Source organism: Cinclus cinclus, chromosome Z (genome assembly GCF_963662255.1).
Source record: "Cinclus cinclus chromosome Z, bCinCin1.1, whole genome shotgun sequence".
NCBI lineage: Eukaryota > Metazoa > Chordata > Aves > Passeriformes > Cinclidae > Cinclus > Cinclus cinclus.
Window position 1 is genome coordinate 51,911,586 of NC_085084.1, and position 22,209 is coordinate 51,933,794.

Here is a 22,209-nt window from a genome sequence, read left to right on the forward strand (position 1 = left end):
ACTATCACAACAACAATGAGGCTGTGAAAAAGACAGCAAGAATACAAGGCTAGATGAGAAAATGTTAATCAAATTTTTAATAGAAATATCAATCTATGTAAGAAAGGCCTGACACATCCAGAGGGACAGATCAGTGATGACAAGGTAGGAAGAGGGCTACTGCTGGTGCAGACATGTAAAATACATAGATTAACACATTTCCCCAGACCTCCTGAGTCTTACTCTAGCTACTGGAAGAATTTGAACTGCTTTGCTACTCATATTTCAGTGACAGGATCTGATACTTCTTGTGGTCTAATGGCAAAGCCAAGTAAAAGGGCTCCTTCTCTGCCCAGGAACCAGCTGTTTCCTTCTCTCTCCATTTGCCCCAGAAAACAGCACAGACCATGGAACTTCAGATGGCAGAAGCATGAAAACTGGAGCTCAGGTCCATTAGAAGTGACATGCCCAAGGCTCTGTGGCATGCAGGTAAACACTTCAGTCTGCCTTCAGCACTTGTACCTCAGTCCTGGGAGAAAAATATCTGTGCTTTTTAAGTCTTAACTGAGAGGGTACCTGGTCAACATTCTACCCACTTCTTGGACAAGTTCCATGCCTTTCTTCACTTGGCAAAGGCACAAAGTCCCCACTCAGAGATTGTCTCAGCATAATGCTTAAACCAAACTCTAAAACTGGACTTTAATAAACTCTTTGTCCGTGTTAGTGGTAGGAATAGCAGTGATAATAAATCAGAAGCAACTCTGTAAACCTTTCCTCCTTAGACATCTTTTTTTCCCAAATTCTGAAGATAAAAACTGGAACTTCAAACACTATTCATTTTCATCATCTAGTTCTTATTTTTAAAGAAAACAAGAAGATGGCTGGTACTTCTCAGTGCAGAAAATACTTAATCTGAATGCAAAGTTTATTTTGCAGAGAACAGTACATAGGTGTCTGATCTTGACAAGCACTCACACTCTGAGCCGCACAGAGAATTGATGATGACAGCAGCTCATCACCTGAAAATGGCCTGTAGATGAACCAGGACATGGCTGGTGAGAAACTAAAAACTGCAAAACAAAACCAAAATAAAGCAAAGAAAGTTTATGATTTTTAGAATACAAGCCAGAGGATTTTGACAAACTGAAAATGTTCTTCTTGTGAATCAAAGGAATTAAAGGAGACAAAAAATATAACACAATAATAAAAAATATTTCATAAACCACACATGGAACTCCAGTGTAAGCTGCTAATATCTTGACTAATATATGTTGTGTTTGCAGTATTTACTATGGAATTTATAGACACAATTAATAATTACACGTTTATGTCAACTTCTGTGCTGGCTTCCTGGGTTTCCCTCTCATTCAGCCTATTCAGCAGCAAAAGCATCTAAGCATTACAAGCATGGTCAACTGAAAATTGAAAAGCCAGAAAGGAAAAGACAGGGTTCTTTTATATAGGAAAGTAGAGAATTGTCCTGATTACAGCAAAAGGCTGGGAACTTTGCTTACCTCCTGTCCATCTCCCACCCCCTTGCTAACCCTTACAGAAGACTCTGGCAAGCCTTTTTCTTAAGCCACTTCAGGTACTGATTTCAAACATGGTGTCATTGAGCACCTTATTCCTATAACGCATCTGTCTTGAATTCCAAGGATTACATGAGATGAATACAAATAGTGATATACCAATGACTACGCTTTCTGCAGCAAAACTGTTTGTAGTCAGAAGTGACTTGTGAATTGTATGACAATATCCAGAGAATTACAGTCATGCCAGGTATCACAGAATATGCTGAGTTGAAAGGCACCCACAAGGATCATCAAGTCCAGCATCTGGCCCTCCACAGAACGATTCCCAGTGGTCACCCTGCATGCCTGAGAGTATTGTTCAAATGTTTCTTGAACTCTGTCAGGCTTCTGCTGTAACCACTTCTCTGGGGAGCCTGTAAATAAGTTACAAATAAGAATTCCAACGCTGATCTATGTCCTTTATTTCAGGTTTTTCTATTTGTCTTTTTATTTTGTCCCTCCATCCTCCCAAGCATACTTATTAAGAGTACCTAAGAATGAAGAAATTTTGGCAACTATAAACATCAGAATTGATGGCATGAGTCAGCAGAAACAAAGATTCAGTCAGGAAGTTTGAGTTTCTTGGAGTGGGGTATTTTGATGTCATTTGGTTTGATTTGGTTTTTTGCATAGAACAATGTTAATCAAATACCTTTTTTCTGTTTGTTTAGGTTACCTGATTTGTGAACATGGAGTAATCATTTTACTGGTTGATGCCTAAATAATTACACATTTTGGAAAGTGCTTTGTGATCTGCAGAAGAGAAGTTCTTTATAATGTTGCCTAAGCTTTCTGCCAAATTAGGAAGGCAAAAATCAACCTGCTCATGCAAAGCTACCACAGCTCTCAGTGGATAAAGTCTATACAATGCTCAACTTTTCCCCCCAGTAAGTCATTCTGCCACCAGCAGCTCCGGGTTTTGTATGCAAGATGACTTAATTGGGTAGCTAAGCATAATGAGATGTAGATGGTATAAGCTGCTCTGCACAAAACTTGTTTGTCCATTCTAAGAGAAGGGTGGAAGCAGAGGAAGCCTTTTACCCAGGACCCACCAGTCTTAAGAAACAAAATGGTACTGTTACTTCAGTAATAGGCTTAGTAATTAAAATTTTATTAAAATAAAAGCTATCAGTTTTCCCTTTCTATAAGGAAAATCAATTTGCAGTCTGGAGTTCAAATGCCCGTCAGCAGAGAGAGGAACCCATACGGATGGGTAATCTGACTGTAAAATAAAACCACATAGAGTAGCCTTGGCAAACAAGCAAAGCAAAGCAAAGCAAAGCAAAGCAAAGCAAAGCAAAGCAAAGTGGAAACAGAACTCCTGAAATGCCCATTGTCAAAGAAACACATGGAAAGCCAAAAACATATGGAAAACTCCCCAAAGATATAAAAGGAAGGTGCATATAAAATACAGCATAATTGCATGGTAAAATTTCAAACATACATTCTCCAAAAAGTATATTTTTAATAAAAATTAAAATAATTTTCTTATTTAAACTACAATTCAGTCAGAAGTACAAAGCATTTTTTCTAGATTTTAATGCATACTTTTTCTTTTTTACTCCTCAAATTAAAGCACTTAACAGACTAGAGTGAATCAAATACCCAAAATATTTTTATTTAGAATGCCAGAAAGTACTGATTTCTCAAGTATCTTATTAATATTCAGTCATAATAACTAAGCAAGACAGAAAAATAAAACTTGAAGAGTATTTGGTTTGTCCTTTTTCTGACTTTTAAACACAGGCAGTAGCATATGAAATTTTCAAATGATGATTAATTTACTAGTCCATCCTATGGCCTTTTTAATAGAACATAAAAAATACCTGAATTACTAGCTCTTGTCAACTCCTCCATGTTGATAAGAGCTGTGGAAGACTTCTGAAGTATATAATTAACCTCAGGGTACACTAATGATGGCCACTTGCCCCCTGCATAAGATTCATATTATACAGGACAATGGTAAAAAAGTGACTCTCATTTTAAAGAATGGGCATTCTGGAGTACTCCTGTATTCTTGGCTTCTTTATCCCCACAAAATCAACAATATTTGTAAATATTTCTATCTTTTTGCTCCATTTTAAAAATCTAATTTATTAACTTAATTCTCAGTTTCATAGTATTTATATTTCTAAAGCATTTCATCATAGAACTGTGTAAAGACAGTATATAAGAAAATAAAATTTTTACTTAAGGGAAATATCCAGAACTTGGAAGAATTCTTCAAGTCCTCCAGTGACAAAACAGATAAGATTTTGTGGAAAAGACTACTAAGGAAACAATGCTTCTAGAGCTCTGCATTCATCTTCTTCTGTATAATTTCATTAATGTTCACCCATATTTGGAAGCAGGTAGGCGCAGGGGTTTCTCAATTTCCTGAGGAGACACAGCCCAATGCTGCTTACCATCATGCTCTGTGTTCTAACTCCTATTTGTGGGACCAGCACAAATGCTGATTAGCAACACTTCAGAATTGCACAGGGACCAGCTACGCCTGACCTCTGCAGTGTAGTCCTCAGTTGTAAGGAAGAATGTGCATAGTTTCAGTCCATGTGTTTTGCTCTTGCTGTAACTGAAGTACTGCAAAGGACTTTTTTAATGTAGTTCTTTTCCTAAATACCTGATCTCAGCATCATTAAATCAAGCTCCAGGGCTAAAGTCTTGTATGGCCAGTGGCACCACTCTTGCTTGAGATGCTCTTGTGCTGTGGCAGAGTCTGGCCTTTTGCACAGAAGTATACTAATTAACAGCTTTCATATTATATTGTATTGTGTTAATTATATTATCTCATATCAATATTATCTCATAGTATTATTAGCTACATAGAATTACATTAATATATGTGATTCTATATAATAGAAATATAATTACTGCATAGGGTTGTATTAAGTAATGTAATTTATACACAAGGTTTTTGAAAATGAGAATTCACTTTTCCTTGCTGAGGGAACAGTGACTCTGATGTCTTGTCAACCCCTGAAGCATTTTCTCTTTGGTTGCATCCAATGTTCGCATCCTCCCAAAGAACAAAACAACCGTACATAGAAAGCATAAATGCTTTGAGTCAAGTTGCTATGTAACACCCATCACATTCTATTATTTCACATAAAATAGAATCTAAGCTCATCTCTATCCGGAGCCTGGATGGTATTTTCCTACTGCTGCACATCTAGAGTCCAAGCTTTCATCTCTAGCTCTTTTTCCCCTCCCTTAGGGGAAAATGAATGGCTGAAATTCAAATATATGCACCGAAAATGGCAAAAACATTCTCTGGGAGTAATCAGTCAGCATTATATATTTCTCTGGTTTGACAAGGGAGGTTGACTTGAAGCCAGACTGGCTCCTGTTGAGCTACAGCCCTCAATTAATGCGCACTTCATTTATCACTACTTAGACAAGGACCCAGAAAAAGGAAGTACCATTTCAAGTATTGTACTTGTGGGTGGGGAGATAAAGCAAATTAAGAATAGTAAGAGAAGAATGGTTCTGAAATGTAACAAAAGAAAATTGGAATGGAAAAAATCAGAAAGATGTGTTCATGCTGGATATTAAGCTGGTCCTAAGCCCTCTAGAGTCATTTGTAGTTCCAACATGTTACTTGCTCATTATGCCAAACTGAAAGACTATTTGAGGAACTTCAAACAGCATTCTTTGTTTTGTGTCCTCTAATTTGAATACTAGTCTTGTCCTTGTGCTTATTTCTCTCTTGCACCACTTCATGATTTACTCCCCAGTTAAATAAAATGGTCTTGCTTGTACGCTTGTCTTCATCAACACCAAGATAATTTTTAAATCAGGGGAAAACAACCAGGAAGTTATTCATGGCTGTTACTTGCTTTAACATAAAACAAATTTATAATTTCAGTATCAGATTAACCCTTCTAGTGTTAAGATGAACTACTGGAAACAATGAAGGTTACTAGTTGTTTGCAACAAGTGAAGCATTATAAAAGAGAGGCCTTGTAAAACTATGGCTCAGGCCTTTGGCTAAGTAGAAAAGGGCTATGGGAAAGAGATTCAGTTGAATTAGGGTAGAAAAACACTATATAACTGTTGTGTGTTCACATCGTGGTATATGGCAGTTGGTTGGATTATGCTTGTAAGGATTTAAAATTATGTAGCTGATAACCAGCTAACTGCTTTAAAAGGCTTGGTTTTTGCAATAAAATGGCTTACCTTTGCACCTGCCTGGGGACTCTGTGTCACTAGGACCCTTACTCCACTACTCACTACCAAAATTCAAGGTATAATATCAATATATCCATTTCTATCTTTGACTAAACATTTGGTTTCCTATTTATCTATTAGATCCTCAGATCATGTCATGTTTGTTCAGGATAACTTCTGTACGACTTTTTTGATAACCTGTCCCTTGAGATTTCTTGGAGGCTCCACTTTGAGCTTTTTTTGGATACATTTGGATTTCATTTCCTGAAACAGTACATTAAAGAAATACTAATTTCTTTAACACCTACAGGTTGGGTGGAGAAGTAATTAAGGGTAGCACTGCTGAGAAGGATTTGAGAGTGATGGTTGACGAATAACTTGACATGAGCTGGTAAACGTGCACTTACATCCCAGAAAACCAGCTGTATCCTGGGCTGCATCCAAAGCAGTGTGGCCAGCAGGGCAAGGGAGGAGATTCTGCCCCTCTGCTCTGCTCTGCTGAGACTTCACCTGCAGTGCTGCATCCACTCTGGGGCCCTCAGAACAGGAAGGAAATGATACTCCTGGAGCAAGTCCAAAGGTGGTCCACAAAGTTGATAAGGGGACTGGAGCACCTTCCCTATGAAAACAGACTGAGACACCTGGGACTGTTCAGCCTTGAAAAGGTTGTGTGGAGCCCTCATAGTAACCTTACAGTACTTGAGAGGAGCTTCAGGGAAGCAGGAACTGTAGTACTAGGACAAGGACAAATGGGTACAAATTGAAAGAGAGGAAATCTAGGTTATATATTAAGAAAAAAAAAATATTTTGCGGGAAGAGATAGGAAAAACAGCTCATTTCTTTAAATTTAGACTCCCTTCTGGTCTAAGTCCATGCCTCAGTTGTTGACATATGTCGCTCTGCATCAGGGATTAAAAGGCAACTAGTGGTTGTACCAGTGATGATGACTTGGCTGAATTTTAAAGAGGGGCTGAAACAAAGCTCATTAGCTGAAACAAAGCTTGTGGTGCCAATCAACTTTCCACAGAACAGAGGATAGCAGCCAAGAACTATGGCAATTGGTGTTTACCAGGAGCAAAAGAACATCACAGAGATGTTGAAACAGATTTTGCAGAAACATGTCAGGAAAGTTGAATCTAGAGATTTGAAAAACTGTGATCCAACACTGAATAGTGCCAATGTTCGTGACCCTTGGACATGGGACACTTTAGGGGATGCTTTGAGGGATCGTATTAGGCAACGCAGCAGAGTGCTGGCTCCTCAGGTGCCCGCTGCTTCGGCACTTGCTCCTGCCCTGCCCCTCCTTCTGCACCACCGCAGCAAGACTTTGACCATACATGAGGAGAACCGGAGGGTGCCCCCTGGTCCCCTGATCTGTTTGCCCTAGGAAGGGAGCCCAGTATTTTCTCCCCTGATCAGTGGGCAGAGGTGAGAAGACAGGCTGCCATGGAAGGAGATGTGGATTTATTACATGCTTTTCCAGTTATCTACCAGTCCCACCAACTACCTAAATGGGAAATCTTGCCTTATGGTGTCATAAAAGAGCTGTGTCACCCAGCCATACACAATGGCATCTGAACCCCTTTCACTACTAACCTCTTGGAAACTGTGGTGAACTCATACAACTTGGCACTGCACGACTTTAAGCAAATAGCAGGGATTACACTGATGAGTATACAAGTCACTGTCTGGATGCCAGAGTGGAGAGAGCTGTCCACTGTTCAAGCTGTGGACAATTTACAGCAACCCCTGGGGCATATTTTGTGACTTATTGGTGCTGAGGCTCTTATGGGAGAGGTCCAACACTTGCTGACCACAGGACAGGATTAGCAGCTTGCAGAAGCCGTTCAGCAAAGGAGCTCACTATGAGGGCTTTTTGTAAAGTGCTGGTTGGTGGTGTTCTTACAACCTTGTTTGTTAACACAAGACAGGGAGCTGATGAACCTTTTATTAAGTTTCTAGATAAATTAAAAGCCACCCTAGATATGCAGAGAGACAATGTCACCACGCAAGAAATGTTACTGAAGCAGTTAGCAGTGGAAAACGCAAACCCTGACTGTCAAAAGATTTTATGGCTCCTGTGAGCCCCCACTGTGTTAGAAATGCTTAAGACTTGTCAGGGAATTGGCACTGCCAGTCATAACACAACTTAGCTTTCAGAAGCTCTTGCTACAATGAGTGCTCATTCTGGATCAAGTGCTTTATTTTCATGCAGTAAGCCAGGTCACAGAAGATGAGAATGCCCTTGTAACAAAAGAGATTCTGGGGACTCAGGCATATGCACATATTGCTGGAATGGTCAGTACCCTGTAAAACTATGCCAGTCTAGATTTAATAAAGAAGGGGGGCACTCCCAGCTACACCTATGGACCCTCTGGGAAACCGCCAGCAGAGTGCAGGGAGGAGCCTCGTATGGGTAGCAAATCAAGCCTGGCTGCAGTCATCCCCACAAACACCTTGCGAGCTGGACAGCAGGTGGCATTGGCATGGGCCTGGCCTCCGCCGTCACCATAACTCGGTGATGTGCACTGTTTGCCTTCAGATGTCTGGGGACCACTGGACTGGGGATGCAGTGCACTTGTGATTGGTTGAGTACCAACCACAAAGTAGGATTTTTTTCTTCTGGGCTAGACTCAAAGACTGGAATTTTACTGGGGAGATTCAGATAATAGTTTGGACCCCTGTACACCCATGTCAAATTTCTGAAGGGGTACGAACTACACAACTTGTTTATTCCCATGTTAACCCCCCGGTAGTTTTCCACGAGTTAGAGGTAACAGTGGCTTTCATTTCAGTGGGCAGTCACAGATCTTCTGGGCAAAATCACTTTCTAGTCATAGATCCACTCTCAAATGTGCTCTTCAGCATCAAAATTATCCCAATTGCTGGTACTTGATAGTGGTGCTGATTTTACTGTTTTAGCTTTCGCAGTGTGGCCCAGTCATTGGCCCCTCACTCAAGCTGCTAAAGGTCTAGCTGGGGTTGGAGGCCTCTCTATTCCAAAAGAGAGTGTCAATTTTGTCACAATAGAGGGCCCTGAAGGTCACACTGCCACTGTGAAACCTTGTGCACTATCATTCCCTGCTACTTTGTGGGGATGAAACTGTCTTAGCCAATGGGGTCTCATGTTGGGAACAAATTAATCATAGGGGCCACTGCTGAGCAGCATGTCCCTGCCCTCACCCAGACAAGAGATCATCCTGTGTGGGTGGATCAGTTGCCCTTATCTCAGAAAAACCAGCAACATTTGTACCAGCTTGTATAAGAACTGCTGCAATCTGGCCGTACCATTCTCACAAAACCCATGGAATTATCCTAATTTTGTTATTCAGAAAAAGAGTGGAACATGGTGATTGCTGCAAGATTAAAAAAAAAAAAATTCAGTAATATTACTGAGCCTATGGGAATTCTGGACCATCACAGCTATTGATTGAAAAGATTGTGGTATTTTACTGGACTATTTTGTGAACACAATCCCCCCTGATTTGTATTTTCTGTGCCTTTCATTATTTTGAGTGTCCATGCTCAATGATTTGCTATAGCTCTTGGGTACAATTAATTTGGTATGCCCTTTATCAGTTACATCTGAAGAACTCTACCCCCTTTTCCAGCTATTGGAAGGGAACCCTGAACTTACTTCCCCTTGCACTCTGACACCAAGAGCAACAGGAGCTTTAGAACAGGTCACACAGGTGTTAAATGCTCGACAGACTTATAGAAAAGCTGATGGAATCCCTGACAATTTTCATCTTAGTTTTATTGAAAACTCTTACTGTTGCCCAATTCTGATTGCCAATGACTGCATGGTGTTTACAGATGGCTCTGGAAAGACTGGTAGGTCTCTGATAGTGTGGCAGAGTAATGGGCAGTGGCTACAAGGTATAAAAGTAGTTCATGGTTCAACTCAACTGGTAGAATTAGCAGCTGTGGTTAGGGCTTTTGAAAAATTTCAAGATGAACTTAGCATTGTTAGTGACTCTGCTTATGTTGCAGGTATAGTGACAAAATAGAAGCAGCTTATATCAAAGAAGTAATTAACCCATTGCTCTTTTATTTACATTTTCATTTACATTTTCTACTACATTTGCATTTTGCAGTGCAGTTGTGTATAAAAGGCATTATATCCTACATGTAGGTTCCCATACTAGTCTTCCTGGCCCCATCTCTGAACGTAATGCCTGTGTAGACCAGTTAACTGGGGCCATTGTTGTGCCAGATGTTTTTTCTCAGGCACATCTGTATCATGTTGTTTTTTTTTTTCACCAGAGTGCAGCAGAGCAGAGAACAAGGATCAAGTGGAATGCTGGCAACGTTCCACTTTACGCTGACCAGAAGGCTGTTGGTCTTTTCTGCTGCAAGAGTGCATAGATCGATTAAAAATGTAGGAAAAAAACCCACAACTCTTTTACCATAGCATTAAATGACTTCTCAAAATAAAAGATGTCTTAAATTTTATTATTTGGTCATCCTGCTAAAACCTAAAGCTTCTCTTCCCTGATACTTTAAAATCAGTCAGAAAAAGAGTAGGCTAAGTTATTTGATTTTTAAATGTGTTTAGCTGTCAGATTGAAACCTGTGGAGATACTTTTATTTAAATTGTTTAGTTTCTGATATTTTTCAAAAAAAATCTTGGTGAAGTTTCTGAAAATTAAAACTTCAATCGTTTATAACTGTCAATCAATTCCAACAGTGCAACAAAAATAAACAGACCTATAATATTCCTTTCAGCAACAAACTAAGATTTCTTCTCTGCAGCTGCTGTTATTATGGACTGATCAACATATTTAGTCAAAGGTAGTTTGATTGCAGACTGAAATTTTAGGATTGGCAGAGCAGTTCAATACTGCACTTATGCACAAAGTTGAAAGCAAAGTGTAAATCTCATGCCATGGCAGCAGTGACAACTTTCCTGCATTTCCGTGTTTGCTACCTTTGCTAACTTGTGGAGCAAGTTTGTTTGAGAGTGAAATCACTGTGATATATTTTGTATCTCTAAACAGGCAGCTCATCTCCCCAAACCAAATGCTTGAATCAATGAAGAGGAGGCTCAAGAGGGACCCTATTACGCCCTACAGCTGTTTACAACTAACTGAAAGGAGGTGAGTCTTTTTTGCCATGTTTCAAGTGAAAGGACAAGAGGAAATGGCCTTAAGATGCACCAGGACAGGTTCAGATCAGAAATGAGATTTTTTTTCACTGAAAGAGTGGTTAGGCATTGGGATAACTTTTCCAGGGAGGTGGTGGACTCACTCCCTCTTGGAAGTGCTCAAGAAGCATATGGATGTGGCACGTGGTGATATGGTTTAAGGGTGATTATGGTGATGCTGTTGGTTGGACTCGATGATCTTAAAGGTCTCTTCCAGCCTTGATGATTGTGTGATTTTTCTGTGTAAAATCTTCTATTAATGGTCCTCTTAAATAAATGCTCTTGCAACTTGTGTCTCATGGAGTGGTTCTTGCAGATGCCACCCTACACACTTCTGAAGGTTAAGCACTGCCTCCAGTCAGGATACAAGTTTCACAACTTCAGAAATTGTACTTTTTGCCTCAGAAGTAATTCTCCCACATGACAACACCACAGCTGGTATCAGATGATCCATATCAATCCACATCAATTGTTCCTTTTACTAAAACGGAGCCTATTGGCAGAGATGGAGTCCATGCTTCGTTAGCTATATCTTCCACTGATTTGCTGGAGACTGAACTTGCAAATGACTGCAAGACATGGTAAATCTTGCATTAAGATTTTAAATAATGCACTTGTTTGGATGAAGTAGTGTATAATGGGATTTAGGAGTACCATTTTTTTCTTAGTGAATGATTTTATTTTACAATATTAAGCTGTGTGATTGCAAAGTCTCATTAAAAATAATATAATAAAGGTGATTTTTTTTACTTAAGGCATTAATTTTATTGACTTTAGATGAAATTAAATTACTGTGTGTCTGAATCAGTGAGGAACAGATACTGGTCATACATGCATACATATACAGCATATACAGCATAGTCTGTCTAAGGACACATTAACTTCTGAGCTGCTCTAGAGGAATTGTTCCTTGCCTCCAGCTCCTAGATTTAGAGCAGCTGCCTAACACATTCAAATCTCCCAGCTGTATTCCAACACAGAAGAAACTCCACAATACTGGCAAATTAGACTTCACATCAATATTTTTTTGGGCTGCTTGCCAATGCCTTATAAAAAAATATAATTAGAGGTGAGACTATTGCAATTTGATGCTATTATACATCAAATGTACAATATGCCTTCTGTCTAGGCAAACTAATATAATGAAAGTGTTATAAGATATTAAATATTTCATATTATTTTCATTTTCGTTCAACTGGTGAAGAGCTGAAGGCTCTGGTTGATATTTGGGCTACTGACACTCAGCTGCTTTAGTAAAAAGCCATATGGTTTACTACTATTTAGCAGCACATTTTATACAGCTAGTGGGATGAAATGTCACTTAAAGGAAGCTGGATTAGTCACAAGCATGTTAAGCAGGACAGATGCATAGGCTTTGCTGTTAATTTTGCCTTTGCATTTCCTTATTCCTCCATCTATTTTTGTTGCAAGGCCCTTTAGTGATCAATTCAAACTGTGCATGAAATAAGATTTTAATTCTTTTTCCCATGAAATCTTTAACTGATAATAAACAATTTCCCAGCATGATTAGTGTTGCAGGGACCTCTGGAAGTCATCTTCTCCAATGATCCTATTCAAATAGGGTCATCTAGACCTGGTTCCTCTGAGGGTGGAGATGCCATTCCCTCCCTAGGCAACCTCTGCCAGTGCTCACTCTCACAATGAAAAAGTATTTCCTGATGCTCAGATAGAGACTCCTTTATTTCAGCTTGTGTCGCTGCCTCTGGTCCTGTCAGTTTCCACCACTGGAAAGAGTATGGCTCTGTCATGTAGTCTCTCTTCATGTATTTATATACATTGATAAAATCCCCATGAGCCCTTTTTCCTCCAAGCTGAACAGTCCTGGACCTCTCAGCCATACCTCATAGTAATCATTGAATCATTTAGGTTGGAAAAGACCTTTGAGATGTAGTCCAACCATTAACGTAACTCTGCCAAATCCACTAAACCATGTTCCACATCTACGTGACTTTGAAATACCTCCAATACAGTGACTCAACAACTTCCGTGGGCAGCCTGCTCCACAGGCCTGCTTCACAGCCCTCTCAGTGAAGAAATTTTCCCTGATATCTAGTCTGAACCTCCCTGGCACATCTTGAAGACATTTTCCCTTTTCCTGTCACTTGTCATATGAGAGAAGAGACCAGCCTCTACCTCACTACAACCTCCTGTCAGGTAGTTTTAGAGAGTGATAAGGTCTTGTGCTCCAGACCCTTCCCCAGCTCTGTTGCTTTTCTCTGGACACACTCCAGCCCCTCAATATCCTTCCTGTAGTGAGGGGCCCAGAACTGAACACAGGCAGTATTCCAGACACTCTACCAACAAGCCTGTAGCATTGCATGAACCTTATACAAGAAGAGATACACTGTGCTCCTCCTACTTTACAGAAAGGGGCATTAGCAATTGATGCATTTTGGTAGCCTATTGACTTTTACTATGAGACATATAGATAGTCTAATACTCTTATTAACTACCCCCATTAACAGCTGGAATTTAAGAACACACACAGCAGCTACTGTGATTTAACTATGATTTTTGTCCCACTACAGCACCAGCAAAATTGTTTCATGTGCAACCATATGTAAAGATCCAATTCTAACAGCTGATGGGGTATGGGGGGCATGAAATGTGAACTATAGAGGAGAGAAGTATAACTGAAAGCAGGTCCCATGGTTACTTCAAGGTTAGTGACAAAATATCTTGCTCTAAGATGAATGAAAAAACTTGCTTTCTTTTAGCTGCCAAATACCATAAAGAAACATAATTCTAATAGTCAAAAAAAAGCTTACAGTATTTTTCACAGAATTTCTTTGCAGGCATGAAGCAGATAATAAAAATAATTACGTTACTTTTAGTCTTGAAATGCTGTGCAGAGGAAGTAAATTTCCTTCCCTGGTATCAGTGTTCAATATTTGCAAATGTACACATCTCTTCATGTTTCTTAAAACAATAAAGAGAGAATAGGTCTTAGTAGCACTGTTTCCATTTCTATGGCTGAGATGTCTCATTAACTTGCTGCCAGACCAATATATCTGACATTAGTCCACAACTGCACTACAGTTACTGTGCTATTATTTCATGTATGTTAGATTACATCTATGTTGAAGTCAATTTTCTTGATTCTTTGTCTAAAGCTGATGATAGTCATGCTTGCATTAGAAGATTTTTAAGTCTTTCAGCACACATATTAATGCATGAAAAGGATACTTTTTTTGGTTTCATGGTTATAAAGGCCTCCTGAGTTCCAGAAGCCAAATTATTTAACTGTGTAATAAACATGCCAATACAGAATAAAACATATTTAATAGTTTGAAAATTACTAGAAATTACCTTTACTGTGCCATTTTTTTTTACCTAGTACCACCACTACCCTGACAGCTCCCCATTGTTGTTGTCAGCTGAGAATGAACACTCCATTCTGAAATTCTCTCTTGAAGCCAAACTCAATCCAGGGATAAACATGCTAAGAAGGATCAAAATGGAGTCCTATCAAGAATCTTAAAACCATGCCTGTTGAACAATGACATTCTACTCAAATTTCTCATCCTTAATCTATGTTTGTGCTTTCCATGATAATTCAAGACCAAACTATTCCGATTTAAATATTAATAGATCGTGATATGTGTGTCATCTGGTCTTATACCTGTCCTTCCCATATGGCAAGAGAAGGAGCAGCAAGGAAGGAGCATATGAGGAAGTAAATCTTCTTCCACCTCCCATTTTCTACTGTGCTTATATGTGTTTCTGTTGCTTTCTCCAGTGGAAGGAAATGCTTGAAATCTCCTATTTCCTTCTAGTCAACAGTTCTTTCTTCAGAGATAACCGCAGAAAAAGCAGTCCCATGCCATATATTCAGCACATGGCATTTGCTCAACAGAGAAAAAAATAATAATATTTAAGAAAAAACAAGATCATATTTTGTTTACAAAGTGGCAGAGACCTCCAATTTGTAAGTAGTAAGCGAAAACTCATGATTTTCATGGTCCAGAAGTGAAAGACGTTAATGAATTTGGAAGCAAGATAGATGTAGATTTAACATAGAAATTGCAGTGTTCTGGACAGTGGAGTATAATTACTGATAATCATGCAAATTTAAGATGAAAACATGGAATAATTACAGAAATAATTACAGAAAATGACAGACATAAACTGTTCTGCAAAGTTTCCTTTTTAATTTACTGTGTGTTCAATGCTACTTGACTTCTTAAAAATTTATTGCAAAGTTCTTGAGGCCTGCTCAGTCACCCGAAACAGCTGAGGAGCTGTTGTAAAGGAAGTCTTTCCCCCGAGCGTAGGCGCTACAAGATGAGGAAACACTGAACAGACGAAGTGTGGAAAGGAAACTATTTTGATGATGGCAATTATTAATGAAGCCTGTGACTCTGTCAGGCATTCAAATACCACTGTGATGGCCAGTAAGTGGTTTAGAACAGCAGAAGTGTGAGGGGAGCATATTGGGCTGCTCTGGGGATTTCTCAGGAAGGGTCCAGGGGTTAGAAATTAAGAACAATTGGAAAAGGAAAGAAAACAAAACTTTGCAGGCCCAGGAAAAAGAGACTTTCCTGAAAGATACAGCAGTATCTTCCAAAGAACTTGTTCAGACTGTTTTTCCCTTCTAAATTTTCATAATAACTGTAGCCCTAAATTTACTACATACCTACATGAGCAAGAATTTTCCATTCTCTCTTCTCCTTTGTGCTTTCATTATTACAACTCATTCTTTTCTCAATTACCCAGAGAATGCTAAAACACAAAATAAGGGAAAGAAGGTGAGCAAAATTAAGAGTTCAGAAAAATGGTCTGTAACGATTAACCTACAGTATAAGAGATAACCTACGGTATAAGAGAAAAATACACAGAAGGAAAAACTGAGTTAAACATCCTGGATTCCCTCCTCCACTGATGTTGTGAAACTTTTTTAGCAGATTATACTGTATGGTTGGGTTGAAGTTCGCTAGTAAAATATGAGGTTAGGAAATTTAAAGGTGCCATAAAATTTAATCGCAAAGTGAATCTCATTAATAAAATGCACAGGCTACACCATTGTGAATAACCATTAAACTAAACATTTAGTCTATTAATCTCACCTCTTCTGTGATAGTAGGGGGTACTTTGCCAAAAAGTACCTCACAGCATGAGCAAGCAATTACTTCTCATGCAATAAATACCCTCACGTAACAAACATAACATAGGTGTCTAGCAGGAGATTACTGCTTTAGCCTTAGAACTAACAAAAAAAAAATGTAAAAACCCCTAGTTGCATTACTTTTATATTGGTTTTCTAATAATTAACTCCACAGTAACTCCCAACTGCAAGTTTACTGCCATGTCTTGATATATAAATCTTACAATTTTTTCTTGATTTCTAAGTTGATATGGGTGTCAGTTCAATTTTACAAAACTCCTAGCTGAGTACAAACCCATTATTGTCAGCCTTAAGGTTGAAGTACTCCAGCCTTAGTTTAGGTTTGTAAGTCTCATAAACAAACTACCAGTAAACCAGATATATACTAATTTAGGCTGAGTTGCAATTTATAGGTGTTGGAGTCTGTAAATCAAGAGTCTCTCTGGATTCTTCAGAAAGAAATCAGAGTGCGGAGATTGAATTAAAACCTTTGGATAGATTGAAGTATATTAAGCCACTCACACATAAAGCAGGGGTGCAAGTTCAAGTTTTAGAATAAGCAGGCAAGTAAGTAAGTAAGAATAAATTTTAAGTGCTTTAGAGAATAAAGGTCTTAGATACAAGTGTAGAAGCACAAGTTCTAGTGAAGGTTGAAAAACATAGTCCTAGATACTAGTGTTGAAAATAAGCTTCCGTAGAGGCTCCAGAAACATAATTTTAGATATAATAAAACTATAGTAAGAATATTGCTTATGTTTTTTTAGATAGAACAAGATGCACCATATGAGTAGTTTATACGTAACCTGGCATGCTAAGAAACTAGAATTCTAATAGGTAAAGAAGTAGTGGTTCGAGTTTGTGTTTTTAGCTTGTTGAATAATTTGTGTATAAGAATTGATACACTGTGGAGAGATTCACTTCTTGTTCTTGCTCCTGGTCTCTCACCTTCCTTCTCCCCTCACTGCCATCATCATCCCCTGAAGAAGACAGGAGCTGCTGCAGCAACACTGCCCTGCCAGGACCATGACAGGAGCAGCTTCTACTTCTAACTGGGACTTTACTGCTATTTAGGACTCTTTGCTGAAAACTTCAGCATGGAGTTTAATGCTTGTGACTCTTTGCCTTTCGAGACTGATGTGCCTTTACAATAAAAAACTTTATAGCAACTATTAGCTGCTTGGCTCTTTTAAAGAAAACAACAACAACCTGCCAAATGGTGTCCTGTGTCTGGTACCAGGTGACTACAAATGGTGTCGCGAGTACTGGTGAACAACCTACACTTCGGGTTTTTGGAATAGCTTACTCCAAAATGAAATTACTAAATAAAAAGATGCACAGGCTTGTAGGGTTCTTTGTACATAGTGTTAGATCTCTCATTCCACAACCAGTTTGAGATATGAAACCAGGTGATACTATTTTGATGTTTTTCACACAAAATTCAACATTGACTGCTTCATGGAAGGAATAGATCACAAAATTATATTTTATTTCCAATTAGCTGTTACGTGACTCCCAAGTTTTCAAAAGGTCACTTATTTATACTATTCTGTGGTAAACTGCCAGAATCTTTGAGGCTGTTAACTTCTAAGAGTTCTAAGCATTTTAGTTTCTTAATTAGGATGAAAAAGAGCAGAGTAACAAGTGTATGAACATTAAGGTGGGGAAGACTGTTAATAACCAATTGCACATTTGACTTTGAAGAATAACATAAAAAAATGTTTTTTAAAAAAATCTGGTTTAAGAAGATGACTTAAAAGGAGGACATCCTTCCCATATTCTATATATTCTTACTCAGAAAAAGAACTGATCATTTCTCATTATCCTAATCAAAAAAGAATTGCATTTTTCAAATTCTTGACACCACCAGCTTCTGTTTTCAAGCAGATTCACATATTTTCTCCTTCAGCTAGGTGCAAGCACAGAGGATTCCTTGTTAGTACATTAGGCATAGCTCATTTTTAGGAGTAGCATGTATGTATATTCTCTGAAAGAACAGGGCTGAGAAGCCTCACATTGGAATTCTCTTCCCTCTCCATCTGCATGCAACCTTTGGTAGATCACTCATTTCACTGTCTCAGTATTCACCTTCAAGTAAAGTCAACAGCACTCTACAGAATACCACAGAACTCTCTCTTGAGGAGGGCAATATAAACTATTGAATCCTTTGTCAGTCAATACTACAGAAATGTCAGTCAATAAAACTTTTATGAAGCATTTGGGCCAACTGCTACCCCAGGAATATGCAGAAGTAGTTTACAAAGCCCAGAAGGATTGTATCTGACTGGACATTACAATTATTTGAAATAAAACAACTTCACACTCAAATTAACATCTGAAACCTAACAAAAAGCCCAAAAAACCAGCTCCAAATATAGCTTATTTTGATTTATTATTTGCATTTTCTAATGAGAACACTCTATTCTTCTTTAAAATACCTTAGAACTAACTTCTAGAAGCCTCAAAAGGAAAATCTCAATCCCTAATATAACCTGATTTAGTACAGACATTCATGGTACTAACAAATGTAGGTGTTTTAAGAAGATCTCATAGCAAGCAGTTGATAGAGACAGATGGCTCTGTAGACATGTTTATAAATAAACAGCATAATGAAAACAAACAACAATATGTTTTTTCAGATGCATTCATTTATTTATATTCCTAGCTTTTCAGGAAATGTTGAGTCATGTCACTACTCACTGTTGTTAATTTCTGAATTCAGGCAGAATGCTATAGAAAAGTTTATCAAGATTATTTTAAAAATTTACTTGCTTTACTTTTTGTCTTGTTATTGAGTCATTATCAGGAAATAAATATTTTAGAACAAAATGATATGCACATGGAGAACCTTGCATAATGACTGACAGCATGCAGCTTTTGAAATGACACCACTTTCCCTAAATAAGAAAAAGTATTTTAATTAGGATTTTGCCTACTTAACAAACAGGAAATTCTCAGCTTTAAAATTTTAAGAGGTTTCTATTGCTTTCTATATTCACTTCAGGAGGAACTGGGTTTGGTAGTTCAGAGTATAGAGTAAGTGTACATGTCACATAGCTCTGTATAATCAAAGTAACTAGGAAGAAAATATTTTTATGTCTTTTAACCTATCTCTTGGTTAAATTTGCAGCTACCAAGGGAATAAAATTATGTTCCTTCTGACTTTCTAGTGATAAGAGTTTGAGAATTCACTGAAAGCCTTTGGGCAAAGGCAGAAAAGCACACAGCATTGCTATTGTACTATCTAGATTCTGCCCAACATCTGTGCTACACATCTTCCCAGATTTAGTGTACTTTGTACCTACTGTTTTTCCAATAAGGAAATCAGAGCAAACAATTTAAACTCAGTTTATCAAAAACTATTATGAAACATTAATGGCAAGTGAATACAGAGAGAATTGTGGACTTTTCAGAATGCTCTTTTCCCTCACATTTCTCACTTGGAGAAATCCCATCATCTTTCTGCAAAAACACCTTTCCTGAGATTATGAGGGCCAGAATATCTCACAAAAAACTAAATAAAATGATGCAATTTTTACTTTATGTAGCACATTCAATTCTCTAAGAAATGGTTTATTGAATTAATCTTTAGTCTTTAAAAAGTCTTTCAAAATTTATCTGCCTAATTAAGCCAATTTGCCTTTCAGTATTCTTCTATTATTTAGAAACAGGTATTTTATCTATCTTTAAATGACAACATTCCTAGATGACAATATACTCTGGAATAATGTTAAGACCCTAATAGTCTCAGGATAAAAGTGTTTATGGGCTTTCATTTTTTTTCAGTTTTGCAAAGTCTGTTTAAAAGTTTTTCAGAGAGCATCTTCCACCAAGATAAAATTTCAGTTTTTATTTCTGTGGGTAGGTAATGATTAATTTACTCCAAAGAAATGTGCAAAAAAGCAGCCCGTATGCACATAAATACAAATGCGTATTACATTTAATAACAAAATCTAATTTATTTATTCATTATTGAATATAAAATGGAAGGCCAAAGAATACATGTGTTGATAAATTATGCTCTTTGCAATAAAAAAAATACAGTTCCATGCAGTGCAAGGCAAATTTTCCTACTAACAGGAAGGCCTTTGTGCAGCAATTTGACTAATACATATTTACATTAAAGTTTTCTAAAATATTTAACAAGTTTGCAGAGCCACAGTGAGATATAATGCAGAGACATTTATTTATTCTCTAGAGAGAGAGAAATTTTACTTTCTAGTCCAAATATAGTATTTTTTGCCTCTATCTAAAAATATAACTGTGTAATATCGTAAAAATTATGATTCCTCCTTGTTATAAATAAATGGAAAAAGTAACCATTTCACTGTGATGCTACAGTAGTGTAGCATATACAATTGTTCAGGTCTAAAAGAAGCAACAATGTTTGAGAAACATCAGTACAGTTCTTCAAATACAGGGCAACATTTATTTTTGTAAGCAAACTTCATGTAATATATCTCCTTGTTACACAAAAAAAAAATAAAAATTCTGACTGCACATGAAATTTAAGAATTAGCATAATCTCAATAACTTCACCTGATGATATAATTTCACAACTGTAAAATCTTCCTCCAATATTCTGTGGGGTTTTGACAGATCAGTTACAGAAAATGTCCTGGCTGGCAGAAATTATCTGCAAAAAATCAGTTTAAATAAAAGACACCAAAGGCATTTTATATCCCACAGTTTTTTGGTGTAATGAATGGAATATATCAATATTCTCAGTAAATCATGGAATCACAGAACCAGAGAGTGGCTGAGAATGTTCATCATATCAGGAGGTCATCTCATCCAGCCCTGCTGAAGCAGGGTCAGCTGCAGCAGGTTGCTCAGAGCCACGACCACATTGATATCAGCATTCCAAGGAGGGAGACTCCAACACCTCTCTGGGTAACCTGTCCCAGTGTTTGATCACATTAACAGTGGAAATGTTTGGTTTGACTTTTTTCCCCTTATGCTTAAATGAAATTTCTAGTCTTTTGAAATTTCCAGACTTTCCAGTTAAATCTGCTGTTCTGAAGCTGGGCACTACTGACAAAAACCTGCCATTGTCTTATTTTCACACTCTTCCCCTCATATGATATTAAAAAAAAAAACCACTGGTGAAATCCCTCTGAGACTCCTCTAGGTAAAAAAATTCTGACAGATGCAGTCCAGGATACTTTTTGAATTCTTTGCTACAGGACCACAAGATTGGTTTATGGTCAACACAGTGTCCACCTGGGATCCCTGGGTGATTTTCTGACAAATTGCTCTCTAACTGACCAGCACCAGATTGTGCTGTTGCATGGGCTTATTCCTTAACAGGAGAAAATCATGCCACTTACCTTTAGTTGAATTTCTAGAAGTTCCTGTTGCCATTTTTTCTATCCTAAGATTCTCTGGATGGCAGCAAGTCCATCTGACTTATCAACCACTTCTAATTCTACATCACCTGGAAAGCTGCTGTGAGTGCACTCTGGCCCACCCTCCAGGTCATTCAGGAAGATGCTGAATACTGTTGGCACCAGTATCCACACCTTGGGTACTGCACTGCAAACTGGCCTGCAACTGGACTGGGTTGTACTGGTCACAACTCTGTGAGCTCAGTGTCTCAACTTGTTCTCAGTGCACCTCACTGATCAGCTATTTATGAGCTTTTCATCAGCTTGTAAATGAGAACCTTACTAAATTTTACCTAACAGCATTTTTTTGTTCTCCCTTTATCTACTGAATCAGATTGTTTCTTGTAGAAAGCTATCATATAGTCCATCTTGAATTCCCCCCATGTAAATCTGTGTCTACGCCCAGTCATCTTCTATTCCTTTGTGTCTCAGGAAATCGATTCCAGGACTATGTGCTCCTTTATCTACTCTGTCCTACCTACAGGTTTCTAGATCTTCCTTCTTGTCCTTCTTCAAGATGGGAATGGTATTTACTATCTTAATTGCTATAAGAACTCATGGTTTACTGAGAATAGCCTCACAGTGATGTGGGTGAGTTTTTTTCAGCACTTATGGGTGCATCCCATCAGGGCCAGTGGATCTGGTTGTGTCTAGTTTGTTTAAATATTTCCTAACCTGATCTGCCTCCAAAGAGTGAAAACATTCCTTACCCTGAAATTTCATGGGCTATGAGGGCCTGGGGGATTCATGTATGCTGATGTAAGATCAGTCTTCAGGAAAGAACATTAAGGCATTGAATACCTTGACCTCTTCATAGAGAAGTCTCAGTTAAAGAAG

The 22,209-nt window shown here is 38.1% G+C and overlaps 1 protein-coding gene across 1 annotated transcript in view; it reads right to left on the reverse strand.

Annotated features, from left to right (window-relative positions):
- ADAMTSL1 (ADAMTS like 1) overlaps positions 1–22,209 on the reverse strand; it is a 385,383-nt gene that overhangs the window by 214,982 nt on the left and 148,192 nt on the right. The window lies entirely within an intron of this gene.